This window comes from Schistocerca serialis, chromosome 4 (genome assembly GCF_023864345.2).
Source record: "Schistocerca serialis cubense isolate TAMUIC-IGC-003099 chromosome 4, iqSchSeri2.2, whole genome shotgun sequence".
Classification (NCBI taxonomy): Eukaryota; Metazoa; Arthropoda; class Insecta; order Orthoptera; family Acrididae; genus Schistocerca; species Schistocerca serialis.
The window spans coordinates 465610234-465622661 of record NC_064641.1 but is presented as its reverse complement, the minus strand read 5'-3'; positions in this window follow the sequence as shown (position 1 = coordinate 465622661).

Sequence of the window (12428 nt, the reverse complement as noted above, 5' to 3'; positions counted from 1 at the left end):
ATGCATTATCTAGGATGCCAGCAGGGACAAAGGTTACTGACAGTATTGAGAACTGTGAACAACAAGTAAGGTTGTTTTATTTGCAGGGAATGAAGGATGAGAAGCTCATTAAGAAAATTTGCAAGCAGATGAGAAGGGAGCAGAATGACGATCCAAATTTAAGGCTGGTTAAGCAGTATTACAATTCAGACAACATGCCAAAGGTGAAACAGTACTATAATATACATAAAGGTTTGTTGTTTAGGAGGAAAAATTTGAATGATCAGGATTGGAAGTTATGCTTTCCTGAACAACATGGTGATAAATTTATTGACTACTTGCATGAGAGTTATGGACATTATGGGACCAGGAAGATAGTAGCTAAGATACAGGAGACGGTAATATTTAACTACTTGCAAAGAATAGTTAAGCAGAGACTAGAAAGATGTGATAAATGTCAGAGAGTAAAAACAACTGGTGTGCCATCAAAAGGCTTAATGTATTCTGTCCTTCCTAGTAAAGCTAAAGAGCTTTTAGCAGTTGACCTTCTAGGAGCAGTGCCTGCATCTACAGGAAGTTGTAAATACATTTTCATTGTTTTGTTCTCAAAGTATGTAAAACTGTATCCAGTTAAGAAGGCAAATACTAATACTATAATTGAGAAGTTGACATCTGATTACTTTTGCAATGTAGGTGTATCAAAATCACTTTTGTCTGACAATGGTCCACAATTGTTTCTGAGAGGTTTGAACACTCTATGGCAATACACAAGATAAAACACATAAAGATTTCTAGCTATTTTCCACAAGGTAAGATGAGTGAAAGGGCTACAAAGGAGACTGATAGACTACACAGGACTTGTTGTAGTAAGAAACACACTGCTTGGGTGGGTCATATTCACATTTTGAAAAAATTATCAACAACTTATGGAACAAATCAACAGGATAAGCCCCATGTGAGCTTATGTTCAATGAGAGGCCCAGAAACATCATCAGAGAAGAAGTGGATTTCCCTCAGGTAAGTGAAGTTGTACAGGATGAAAAGATCAGATTGGCTAAAGAGATGATGAAAAAGAAAGCAGCCGGAAGGAAGAGAAGGCATGACAAATGAGTGAATCTGACTAATTTCAAAATAGTTGACCTCGTCCTTGTCAAAACAAAAGAAAAATCTAGCAAAGTAAATGATGAGACAAAGAAGTTTTTGCATGTGTATCATGATCCTTTCAGAGTGGTATGAACTGCCCATGACAACTTTTATGAATTGGCTTACACAAAGACTAACAGGATTTTTGGATTAAGAATATTATTGACCTGAGTCCCTATGTATCACCAATCAGATGTTTGAATATCAATCCATGACAGCTTAAAATATTTATGAGCTTGGGTTGTATTGATTTAGGTGGAAGAATGTAGTGTGCATTGAACCAGAAGTAAGACCTACAAAGCAAGTAGGGGGTTCAACATGCTGTGTTGGATTGATTATCTGGCAATAATGCTTACCCCAGCTGTCTGTCTCATTTTTCATATTTCCTGAGGCAGTCAAACTGTTGTCCTATCCTATATGTAGTTTATAAGTGAATCATAAAAATTCTGTCTTAGACTTTCATGTGAATTTGTACAGCAGAATAATTTAGTAATATTTTAGAAAAAGTTTCTCCAGTGTTAGCTATATGTGTATTATGTTATGTTAATGATAAGTAATGGAATCATAAGAGGATGGAAGAATGAAATGATGAAAGTGAACTGGTATTGTGGTTAAAGAATTTCTGTCAGACAAAGAGGTAAGGTAAACAGAAAGTGAAAGGTGTCAGCATATGTGGAGAAGAAGGTACAGATTATCTGAAAACTATAATTAACATCTGAAGTAATCAGTTCATTTGTGAAATTAGTATAATTTGATGCAACAGCAGAGGCAATATGCACTAAAAACCATCTTCAATACTAGGTCTCAATATTAAATGTGGTATAATTGAAGTCTTTTTGTTCAGTGCAATCAGTATATGGAGATAATCTACCTATAGAATCCTGTAGCTTTAACATTAAGGAAATAAAACTTTAAACATAGTTGCCTGGAGTAATGTGTATGTGGAAAGAATAAGCAAGACTTGTACGTACGAGGGTAAGTCAATTATTATCCACAATATAGCTATATTTTTGTTTATTTTGGTAGTACTATCATTTTACACTCATGATGCATGCTTTGTTTATTTTGTTATTATATCTTTGCAATTTTTAAGCTACTAGGTTAGTTTCATTATTGCTGCTGTACTGTGCATCATGGCTGCTCCACTGTCTGTTTGCACCAAAGAACAACAATGTTCATTGATCCATTTTTGTCATTGGAATGCATATCAGGGTCCGACATTCATCGATGAGTTTCGATACAGTATGGGAACAGTGTTTTGCTGCAACAGAATGTCTATGAATGGATTCAAAAGTTCTGAAATGGTTGCACAAATGTAACGCACAACGAAGGAGCTGGACGACCATTTATCACTGCAAATGAAGAAACCATGGAGCATTCACGTGAAATGATTCTCTTACTTGTTAGACAGACAATTAACTATCGACAAAGTGGCACATCATCTGCAAATTAGTCATGGTTCTGCCTTTGAAATCATCCACAACAGACTTGGGTTTCATAAAGTATGTGCAAGATGGTCCCAAAACAACTCACACAGTTGTATAAACAAACGCGCTTGGACATCTGCAAAAAGCATTTGGATCACTATGGTAACAAAGGGGACAACTTCATAGGCAGGATCATTACTGGCAATGAAACATGGAGCCATCATTATAAGCCGGAAAGTAAACAGCAGAGTATGGAATGGAAACATCCAAATTCACCATGCAAGAAAAAGTTCAAAACCTAACCATTTGCAAGAAAACTGACACTTACGGTTTTTCGGGATGCACAAAATCCAGTGCTGGAATATTATGGGGAAAGCTGCACAACAATAAACAGTGTACAATACAGTGAGATGCTTACTACCAGGCTAAAGCCTGCAATTCGAAGCAAACACTGAGGATTGCTGTCAAAAGGTGGTGTGTTGTTTTATGACAATGCCTGTCTGCATACTGCTGCCCACACTGCTGAAATGCTCCAGAAACTCAAATTTAAGTACTGTATCATCCTCCTGATCTTGCCCCTTCTATCACTTGTTTGGTCCACTCAACGAGGCATTAAGGAGCCGTCGATTTGACTCTGTTGAAGCAGTGAAAGAAGTGGGGCATTCCTGGCTCGCAGCTCAGCCAAGAACCTTCTTTTATGAGGGCATCAGGAAGCTTGTACAATGATGGACCAAGTGCATTAAAATGCAAGGAGACTATTTTGGAAAATGAAGTTCTTGTAAGTTTCCTATTTGATTACAAAAAAATTTTGTAACTACTTTGCAGATAATTGACTTATCCTCATATATCACCCTTCAGGCTTGAATCTCAAGCAGTTTGGTGGAATACAGTGAAATAATAGTTTTTCTAAGTGATAATTTTGTCTGATCAGTAATTAGTGTTATGTTTGCCTTAGCATAAGGAGCTGTTACAGTGGAGTGTTTTCAGTAGAAACAATTTTGCATTGTATAATCAGAGCAGGTGTTTATTTATTAGATAATGAAGCAATAATGAAACAATAAAATAATGAATAAAGTTAGGGTCTGAATAGTTAGGGAGCCTGTGTCTGCAATAGGGGTATTTTTTTGAGAATGCACTCCTCTAGCTAACAAGGTAAGAAAAACAAGTAAAATAATGGTGCTGACAGACATAATTGAGTAATGAAAAAGATAACTTTATACAAACAAATGTGGTGTAACTATATTGAGGATCTATTTTTGAACTAGGCAACATTGGGTACTGTGTATATTGTGTTATTCATGACACTGCAGCAGGGAATGAGAGCTTGACAGAAAAAGCAATACTTTGTCAGGTGCAAGTCATATAACACTTCATTATTGGGTCTATAGGTTATCTGAAAACTTCTGGTTCTGTTCTGAGGAATTATGAGTTTAAACTGTACATACTAGAACAAAGAAACAGTAATTTTGCAGATTAATCGCTAACTATGGTGCTAGAGTGATGTGAATAATCTGATAGGTCATCTATTTGGTGTGATTTTGTGAGGATTTAATTTTCTCACTGAATGAGAGTAGCACTAAGAGTTGAGTGGAGAAGTAGGGCAATGATTTGGTACAATCCCCTACTTTGTTTCTTCATTGTTGATTGTCCTCAGTGTCGACGTACTGCATTGCTACACTGGCTGAAAAATGGGTTGTGACTTCTGAAACTGAATACTGTAAATAATGTAGCTGACCAGTGCACAGTTGTGTTTCACAGTACTTTAATTTCACTGTTCACAAACCCACAATATTACACAGTTATGGTGAGGGCAGTATTGTTTAACTTTCGATAAGCCCCATCAATAGTTTGGAGGCAAACATCCACATACTGCTACAATAGTTTACAGTTGAATATCTATGTGCAGTAAAAACAGAACCACCAAGTTCACAGTTCTTTTGGAATAATCAGGTATATATGGAGCAGACACTGTCATTGGTGTAACACACAGCCTATTGATGTAACACTTATTTCACTGTTAAATTGATGCATTGTTGTCATTCTAACCATCACAGTTCCTCATCTGAAACTCAGCCGTGGACTGACTCTCTCATGACCAAAAATTGGGCCCTTATATATCATCACAATAATAGGTAATGAAACTTCACATTGTTTGATGTTTAATTTACAGAAATTACAATTAAAACATAGCTCATTCGATTAACTGAATACATCAAAGCATTGGTTCTTTTTAACATTTTCTTCTCCTTCAAGAGTTAAGCTGAAGTATTTGTTTGAATCATAAAATCAACATATATAGCTATGCAAACAATACTGTTAATTACTTTGGAATTAATTAAGTGCTGGCTTTGCTAACATGTTTTCAAATAGAGTCAAATAGATACTTTAAGATTACTAGCATTTCATCTTCCAAATGTTTATAATTAGTGCAGAATTTATATTTGTTTATATGTCAACACAGAATTTAAGTTACGAAACAATTACTGATTTCACCCTATAATGAAAGTTACTAACTAGGAATAGTCAAAACAAATTGGAAAATCAATTACATACATAAAACTAAGCACAAAATTAGATCTGATGCTATGTTCTTTAAAAGTTAGGGCCAATCTTTCTCTTTTAGGATAATGCAGATTATATTTACGTATGTTAATGGTAATTAGTTCAAAAATGAAAAAAAGAATTTTAAGGAGGCAAATGGCACAACAATAGGGGAATTAAAATTATCCCAGCTTGCTTTGTCACAACTTGACATTTTCGAGATTTTGCAAATGGGAAAGAAACCTAAGTCTTTCAAGTTTAACCAGTTTGAGACACAGTTATGACCTAGAGTAATGTTTTGTAGTATAACGTGCACTTAATTTTAAATTTTTACTAGTCCGTACCCTTCATACTATAGTCAATTTTAGTGCTAATTATTGTGATGTAATTACCTTTCACTTTCAATTAGTCTGTTCACTGTTCTCAATAATACTGGTGCCACACATACTTTAAATTCAGTCACTCCATTCAGACTGCACTTTTCACTGTTCAAAGTTGGTGAATCCTTGTTTATTGTGTCCAAATACAATAGTCCACACCCAAAGGGCACCATATGTGGTGTTCACCTGCTTCATTTCTTTGTTGATAGTCCTTGGTGTCAACATGCTGCTTTGTTATACTGGCTGAAAAAAGGAGGGTGGAAGTTCAACACTGTCTTCTGTAAATGATGTAGCATTGCATTTCACAGTTTTTTACTTTCACTGTTCACAACCCCCCAATATTGCACATTTATATGCCCACTTCACTACTGATAAATGTTGATGAGCCTCACTAATAAGTTGCATGCAACATCAGCATACTGTTACAATAGTTGCTGTTGAACATCTATGAACAGTAAAAACCTAAACACACAGTTCACAGTTCTTGCAGAATAATACGGTATGTGTGACACAATTTTTCAAATAAATAAAACAGACATTGTCATTAATTGTTCTAACTTCTGAGGTTTTATATATTGAGGCTCTAATAGTTATACCACAAAGGCCTATAACGTCCTTGTCTGAAATCGTAATACCTATGTGCACATCTTATTCCATTAGGCATAAAAACAAACTCTCTATATGCTTCCCTAAATTGACGAATTAAATCGTTAAGATTTGTTGTTGAACCACGGTGGGTTTTTTCCATCCCTCACGGTTTTACTCGGCACGTACCTGTCTAAAGCACATTTTACGATTGCCTTGAACTTTTCCCATAAACACTCAACATTGTCAGTGTCAGAACAGAAATTTTCGTTTTGATCTGTTAGGTAGTCTGAAATCTGCCTTCTATTACTCTTGCTAAACAGATAAACCTTCCTCCCTTTTTTTTTTTATATTCCTATTAACTTCCATATTCAGAGATGCTGCAACGGCCTTATGATCACTGATTCCCTGTTCTGCACTCGAAAAGTTCGGGTCTGTTTGTTATCAGTAGGTCCAAGATGTTATCTCCACGAGTTAGTTCTCTGTTTAATTGCTCGAGGTAATTTTCAGATAGTGCACTCAGTATAACGTCACTCGATGCTCTGTCCCTACCACCCATCCTAAACATCTGAGTGTCCCAGTCTATATCTGGTAAATTGAAATCTCCACCTAAGACTATAACATGCTGAAAAAATTTATGTGAAATGTATTCCAAATTTTCGGCCACTAATGCTGCTGAGTCAGGAGGTCGGTAAAAGGAGCCAATTATTAACCTAGCTCGGTTGTTGAGTGTAACCTCCACCCATAATAATTCACAGGAACTATCCACTTCTACTTCACTACAGGATAAACTACTACCAACAACGACAAACACGCCACCACCGGTCGCATGCAATCTATCCTTTCTAAACACCGCCTGTGCCTTTGTAAAAATTTCGGCAGAATTTATCTTTGGCTTCAGCCAGCTTTCTGTACCTATAACGATTTCAGCTTCGGTGCTTTCTATCAGCACATGAAGTTCCGGTACTTTACCAATGCAGCTTCGACAGTTTACAATTACAATACTGACTGCTGCTTGGTCCCCACATTTCCTGACTTTGCCCCACACCCTTTGAGGCTGTTGCCCTTTCTGTACTTGCCTGAGGCCATCTAACCTAAAAAACCGCCCAGTCCACGCCACACAACCCCTGCTACCCGTGTAGCCGCTTGCTGTGTGTAGTGGACTCCTGACCTATCCAGCGGAACCCGAAACCCCACCACCCTATGGCGCAAGTCGAGGAATCTGCAGCCAACACGGTCACAGAGCCGTCTCAGTCTCTGATTCAGACCCTCCACTCGGCTCTTTACCAAAGGTCCGCAGTCAGTCCTGTCGATGATGCTGCAGATGGTGAGCTCTGCTTTCATCCTGCTAGCGAGACTGGCAGTCTTCACCAAATCAGATAGCCGCCGGAAGCCAGAGAGGATTTCCTCCGATCCATAGCAACACACATCTTTGGTGCCGACATGAGTGACCACCTGCAGATGGGTGCACCCTGTACCCTTCATGGCATCCAGAAGGATCCTTTCCGCATCTGGAATGACTCCCCCCGGTATGCACATGGAGTGCACATTGGTTTTCTTCCCCTTTCTTGCTGCCATATCACTAAGGGGCCCCATTACGTGCCTGATGTTGGATCTCCCAACTACCAGTAAGCCCACCCTCTGCGACCACCCGGATCTTGCAGACTGAGGGACAACCTCTGGAACAGGACAAGCAGCCATGTGCGGCCGAAGATCAGTATCAGCCTGAGACAGCGCCTGAAACTAGTTCGTCAGACAAACTGGAGAGGGCTTCCATTCAGCCCGTTATTATCTCTGGAGATGGAGAGAGCGAGGGAGAGAGAGCATTAATGGAGTGCTTAATAGATGGGGTACGAAAGTAATATGGGAAACTCAAGTTCTCTCTGAAATGAGAGTGATAGTGATAATTGATTTGAAAATTCAGTTAAAAGGCTACAATTATTCATATATTATGAGTCTTAAAGTAAAACTGGACATTAAGTAGATGTATCTTAAGAATAGGCTTTCTGTATATAGTGTGAGTATGTATATCAAAAAGTGAAGAATAGAGTATGTCCTGTCAAACTACATTTCTGCAGGATTTTTAGTATGGTTGGAATGTGCCCACTACAATGATAAAGAAAGGTAAACAATATGATCTGGCAATAGTGAGTAAATCCCAGGTGATCAGTTTTAAACAAATGGTACTTATGAGAAGGAAATCTGTAATATTGCTAAAAGCATAAGTAGTAGTTATAAAAGGAGTAGTCAGGAAACATATGTTGAAGTAACTGAGTAGAGTCGATCTGTTAAAGGGAATATTGGTCATTAGGAGATGTAAAGATAAGGGTCAGAGGCTGCATGGTGTTAAAGATTTAAGATGCTGCATACCTGATTTTGTGTAGGTATTGGGGATTGGGTTGGGTTGTTTTGGGGAAGGAGACCAGACAGCAAGGTCATCGGTCTCATCGGATTAGGGAAGGGCGGGGAAGGAAGTCGGCTGTGCCCTTTGAAAGGAACCATCCCGGCATTTGCCTGGAGCGATTTAGGGAAATCACAGAAAACCTAAATCAGGATGGTTGGACACGGGATTAAACCGTCATCCTCCCGAATGCGAGTCCAGTGTCTAACCACTGCGCCCCCTCTCTCGGTGGTATTGGGGAGTTGAAGTTTAGGTAAACCTTTGAAAGAGATGGCCTACATCTAGCTCAGGTGAATACACAGAAGGAATGAAATGGACACTTGCATTGAAGAGGTAAAAAGCTATCTGCCCATGCAATAAGGTGTAAGCACAGTGTTAAGAAACCATACAGTGACTGTTAATCACACTGCTGTACCATTCTTCAAAACAGTTAAAGGTTTATAGACTGACCTGGACAGTAATGATTCGTGGCATTAACATTTCCATACACACTTGACTTACTACAGATCTGAAATTTGAAACTGTAGTGTGGTGTAAAGTAAAATGCCACCATTTAACTCCTTATGGTAAAGATGAACCTAATCAATTTCCTACCTCAAAATGTTTGAAAAAAAATTATGCTTTTGTGATCTATAGTAAACAGAAAGGAATCACATTTGAGTAACCACAATATAGTCTGATTAAACACAATGACTATATTTCTGATACTCTTCTCTATGCAAGGAAGCAATATCCATAGACATCTCATTCATGATCTTATAGAATGTAAGTAGCTTAGTGCCCATTGCTTTGCTCTCACTTTTTTTTCTTATTTAGTCAAATTTTTAAGTTGTTCACAAATTGCAACACCTTTGTTCTTACTTTAGCCAAACTTTTACGTTGTTTACAAATTGCAACACCTTTTAAGCTTTTCACACCAATTAAGACCATATAAGCATGGTCTCCTCTGAATGCACTTCTGAACAAAATGTGATTCTGATAGCTGGAGTCAAAATATGTTGTTAATCATGCCTTTTGTATCTTTATGGAGGAATTTCCATAGCAACTTTCATCCCCTAACAATATTTCTTTATATCTAACTGAGATGTGAGATATCAATTTTCATAAATTTAGATTTATGATTTTTTAATGTAACCAAATATTTTCTTAAAAATTTTCATCCCTATTGCACTCCTTTAGGGACTGAATTTTCAGAAACTCTGGAAGACAGATTTTTTTTAATTTTCTAACCAAGAAGTCAAATATCAGTTGCTGTAAATATAGCCTTAAAAATCATTTAGTAATTCCTTAGTAATTAATTCTTTTCAAAGACTTCCACCCACTATTTTACCCCTTAAGTGGTTGAATTTCCAAAAATGCTGAAACAATTTTTTTTTTTATTTTCTGACTGAGAAACCAAATTCCAGTTTTCATAATTCTATCTTCAAAATTCCTTTAATAGTGACATACCTTCAAAAAGCCTTTCATCCCCTATTTCACCCACTTAGGAGTGGAATTTCGGACAATCCCTTGTTAAATGATGCCTACAGTATAAGATCCACACCCTCTCCAAACTTCAAGGTTCTATCCTTAGCAGTTTGAGCTGGATGATGATGAGTCAGTGAATCAGTCTGACCCTATTTCATCCCCTTAGGGATTGAATTCTAAAAACAGTGACATATGAATGTGTTGTTTCTAACACAGAAGTGAAATACAAATTTTCATTGATTTAACTTCAAAAATGCTTGCACAATGAAATATTTTGATAAAAACTTTCATCCCCCATTTCACATCCAAAGGGGTTGAATTTCCAAAACCAGTGAAACATGTATTTTTATTTCTATGTAGGAAGCCAAATTTAAATCTTCATAGTTTTCACTGTAAAAATTTTCATAATAAATTATTTTTGTAAAAAATCTTATCCCCTAATTCACCCCCTAGCGTTCAATTTCCAAAAACATTGAGGCATGTATTATTATTTGTAACTGAGAAGTAAAATATCAGTGTTCATAGGTGTACCTTTAAAAATACTTTTGTGGTTTTTTAATAAAGATATACGTTCAGATAAAGCTTTCACCCACTATTTCAACTCCATAGGATTAAATTTCCAAAAATTGTTGACACATGTATTTCTTTATATCTGACTGAGTAACCAAATACCAATTTTTGTATGTCTAGCTTCAAAATTACCTTAATAGTAACATTTTCCTTCCCCCATGAACCATGGACCTTGCTGTTGGTGGGGAGGCTTGCGTGCCTCAGCGATACAGATGGCCGTACCGTAGGTGCAACCACAACGGAGGGGTATCTGTTGAGAGGCCAGACAAACGTGTGGTTCCTGAAGAGGGGCAGCACACTTTTCAGTAGTTGCAGGGGCAACAGTCTGGATGATTGACTGATCTGGCCTTGCAACACTAACCAAAACGGCCTTGCTGTGCTGGTACTGCGAACGGCTGAAAGCAAGGGGAAACTACAGCCATAATTTTTCCCGGGGGCATGCAGCTTTACTGTATGGTTAAATGATGATGGCGTCCTCTTGGGGGAAATATTCCGGTGGTAAAATAGTCCCCCATTTGGATCTCCGGGCGGGGACTACTCAAGAGGGCGTCGTTATCAGGAGAAAGAAAACTGGCGTTGTACGGATCAGAGCGTGGAATGTCAGATCCCTTAATCGAGCAGGTAGGTTAGAAAATTTAAAAAGGGAAATGGATAGGTTGAAGTTAGATATAGTGGGAATTAGTGAAGTTCAGTGGCAGGAGGCTATGGCTCTGAGCACTATGGGACTTAACATCCGAGGTCATAAGTCCCCTACAACTTAGAACTACTTAAACCTAACTAACCTAAGGACATCACACACATCCATGCCCGAAGCAGGATTCAAACTTGCAACCGTAGCGGTCACGCGGTTCCAGACTAAAGTGCTTAGAACCGCTCGGCCACATTGGCCGGGTGGCAGGAGGAACAAGACTTTTGGTCAGGTGAATACAGGATTATAAATACAAAATCAAATAGGGGTAATGCAGGAGTAGGTTTAATAATGAATAAAAAAATAAGAGTGTGGGTAAGCTACTACAAACAGCATAGTGAACACATTTTTGTGACCAAGATAGACACGAAGCCCATGCCTACTACGGCAGTACAACTTCATATGCCAACTAGCTCTGCAGATGATGAAGAAATTGATGAAATGTATGATGAGATAAAAGAAATTATTCAGGTAATGAAGGGAGACGAAAATTTAATAGTCATGGGTGACTGGAATTCGAGAGTAGGAAAAGGGAGAGAAGGAAACATAGTGGGTGAATATGGACTGGGGGAGAGAAATGAAAGAGGAAGCTCTCTGGTAGAATTTTGCACAGAGCATAACTTAATCATAGCTAACACTTGGTTCAAGAATCATAAAAGAAGGTTGTATACATGGAAGAATCCTGGAGATACTAGAAGGTATCAGATAGATTATATAATGGTAAGACAGAGATTTAGGAACCAGATTTTAAATTGTAAGACATTTCCAGGGGCAAACGTGAACTCTGACCACAATCTATTGGTTATGAACTGTAGATTAAAACTGAAGACACTGCAAAAAAGGTGGGAGATGGGACCTGGATAAACTGACTAAACCAGAGGTTATACAGAGTTTCAAGGAGAGCATAAGGGAACAAATGACAGGAATTGGGGAAAGAAATACAGTAGAAGAGGAATGGGTAGCTCTGAGGGGTGAAGTAGTGAAAGCAGCAGAGGATCAAGTAGGTAAAAAGACGAGGGGTAGTTGAAATCCTCGGCGAAGATCAGTTTGGATTCCGCAGAAATATTGGAACACGTGAGGCAATACTGAACCTACGACTTATATTAGAAAATAGATTGAGGAAAGTTGACTGGAATACTCTAATTCAAATTATAAAGGTGGCAGGGGTAAAATACAGGGACTGAAAGGCTATTTGCAATTTGTACAGAAACCAGATGGCAGTTATAAGAGTCGAGGGGCATGAAAGG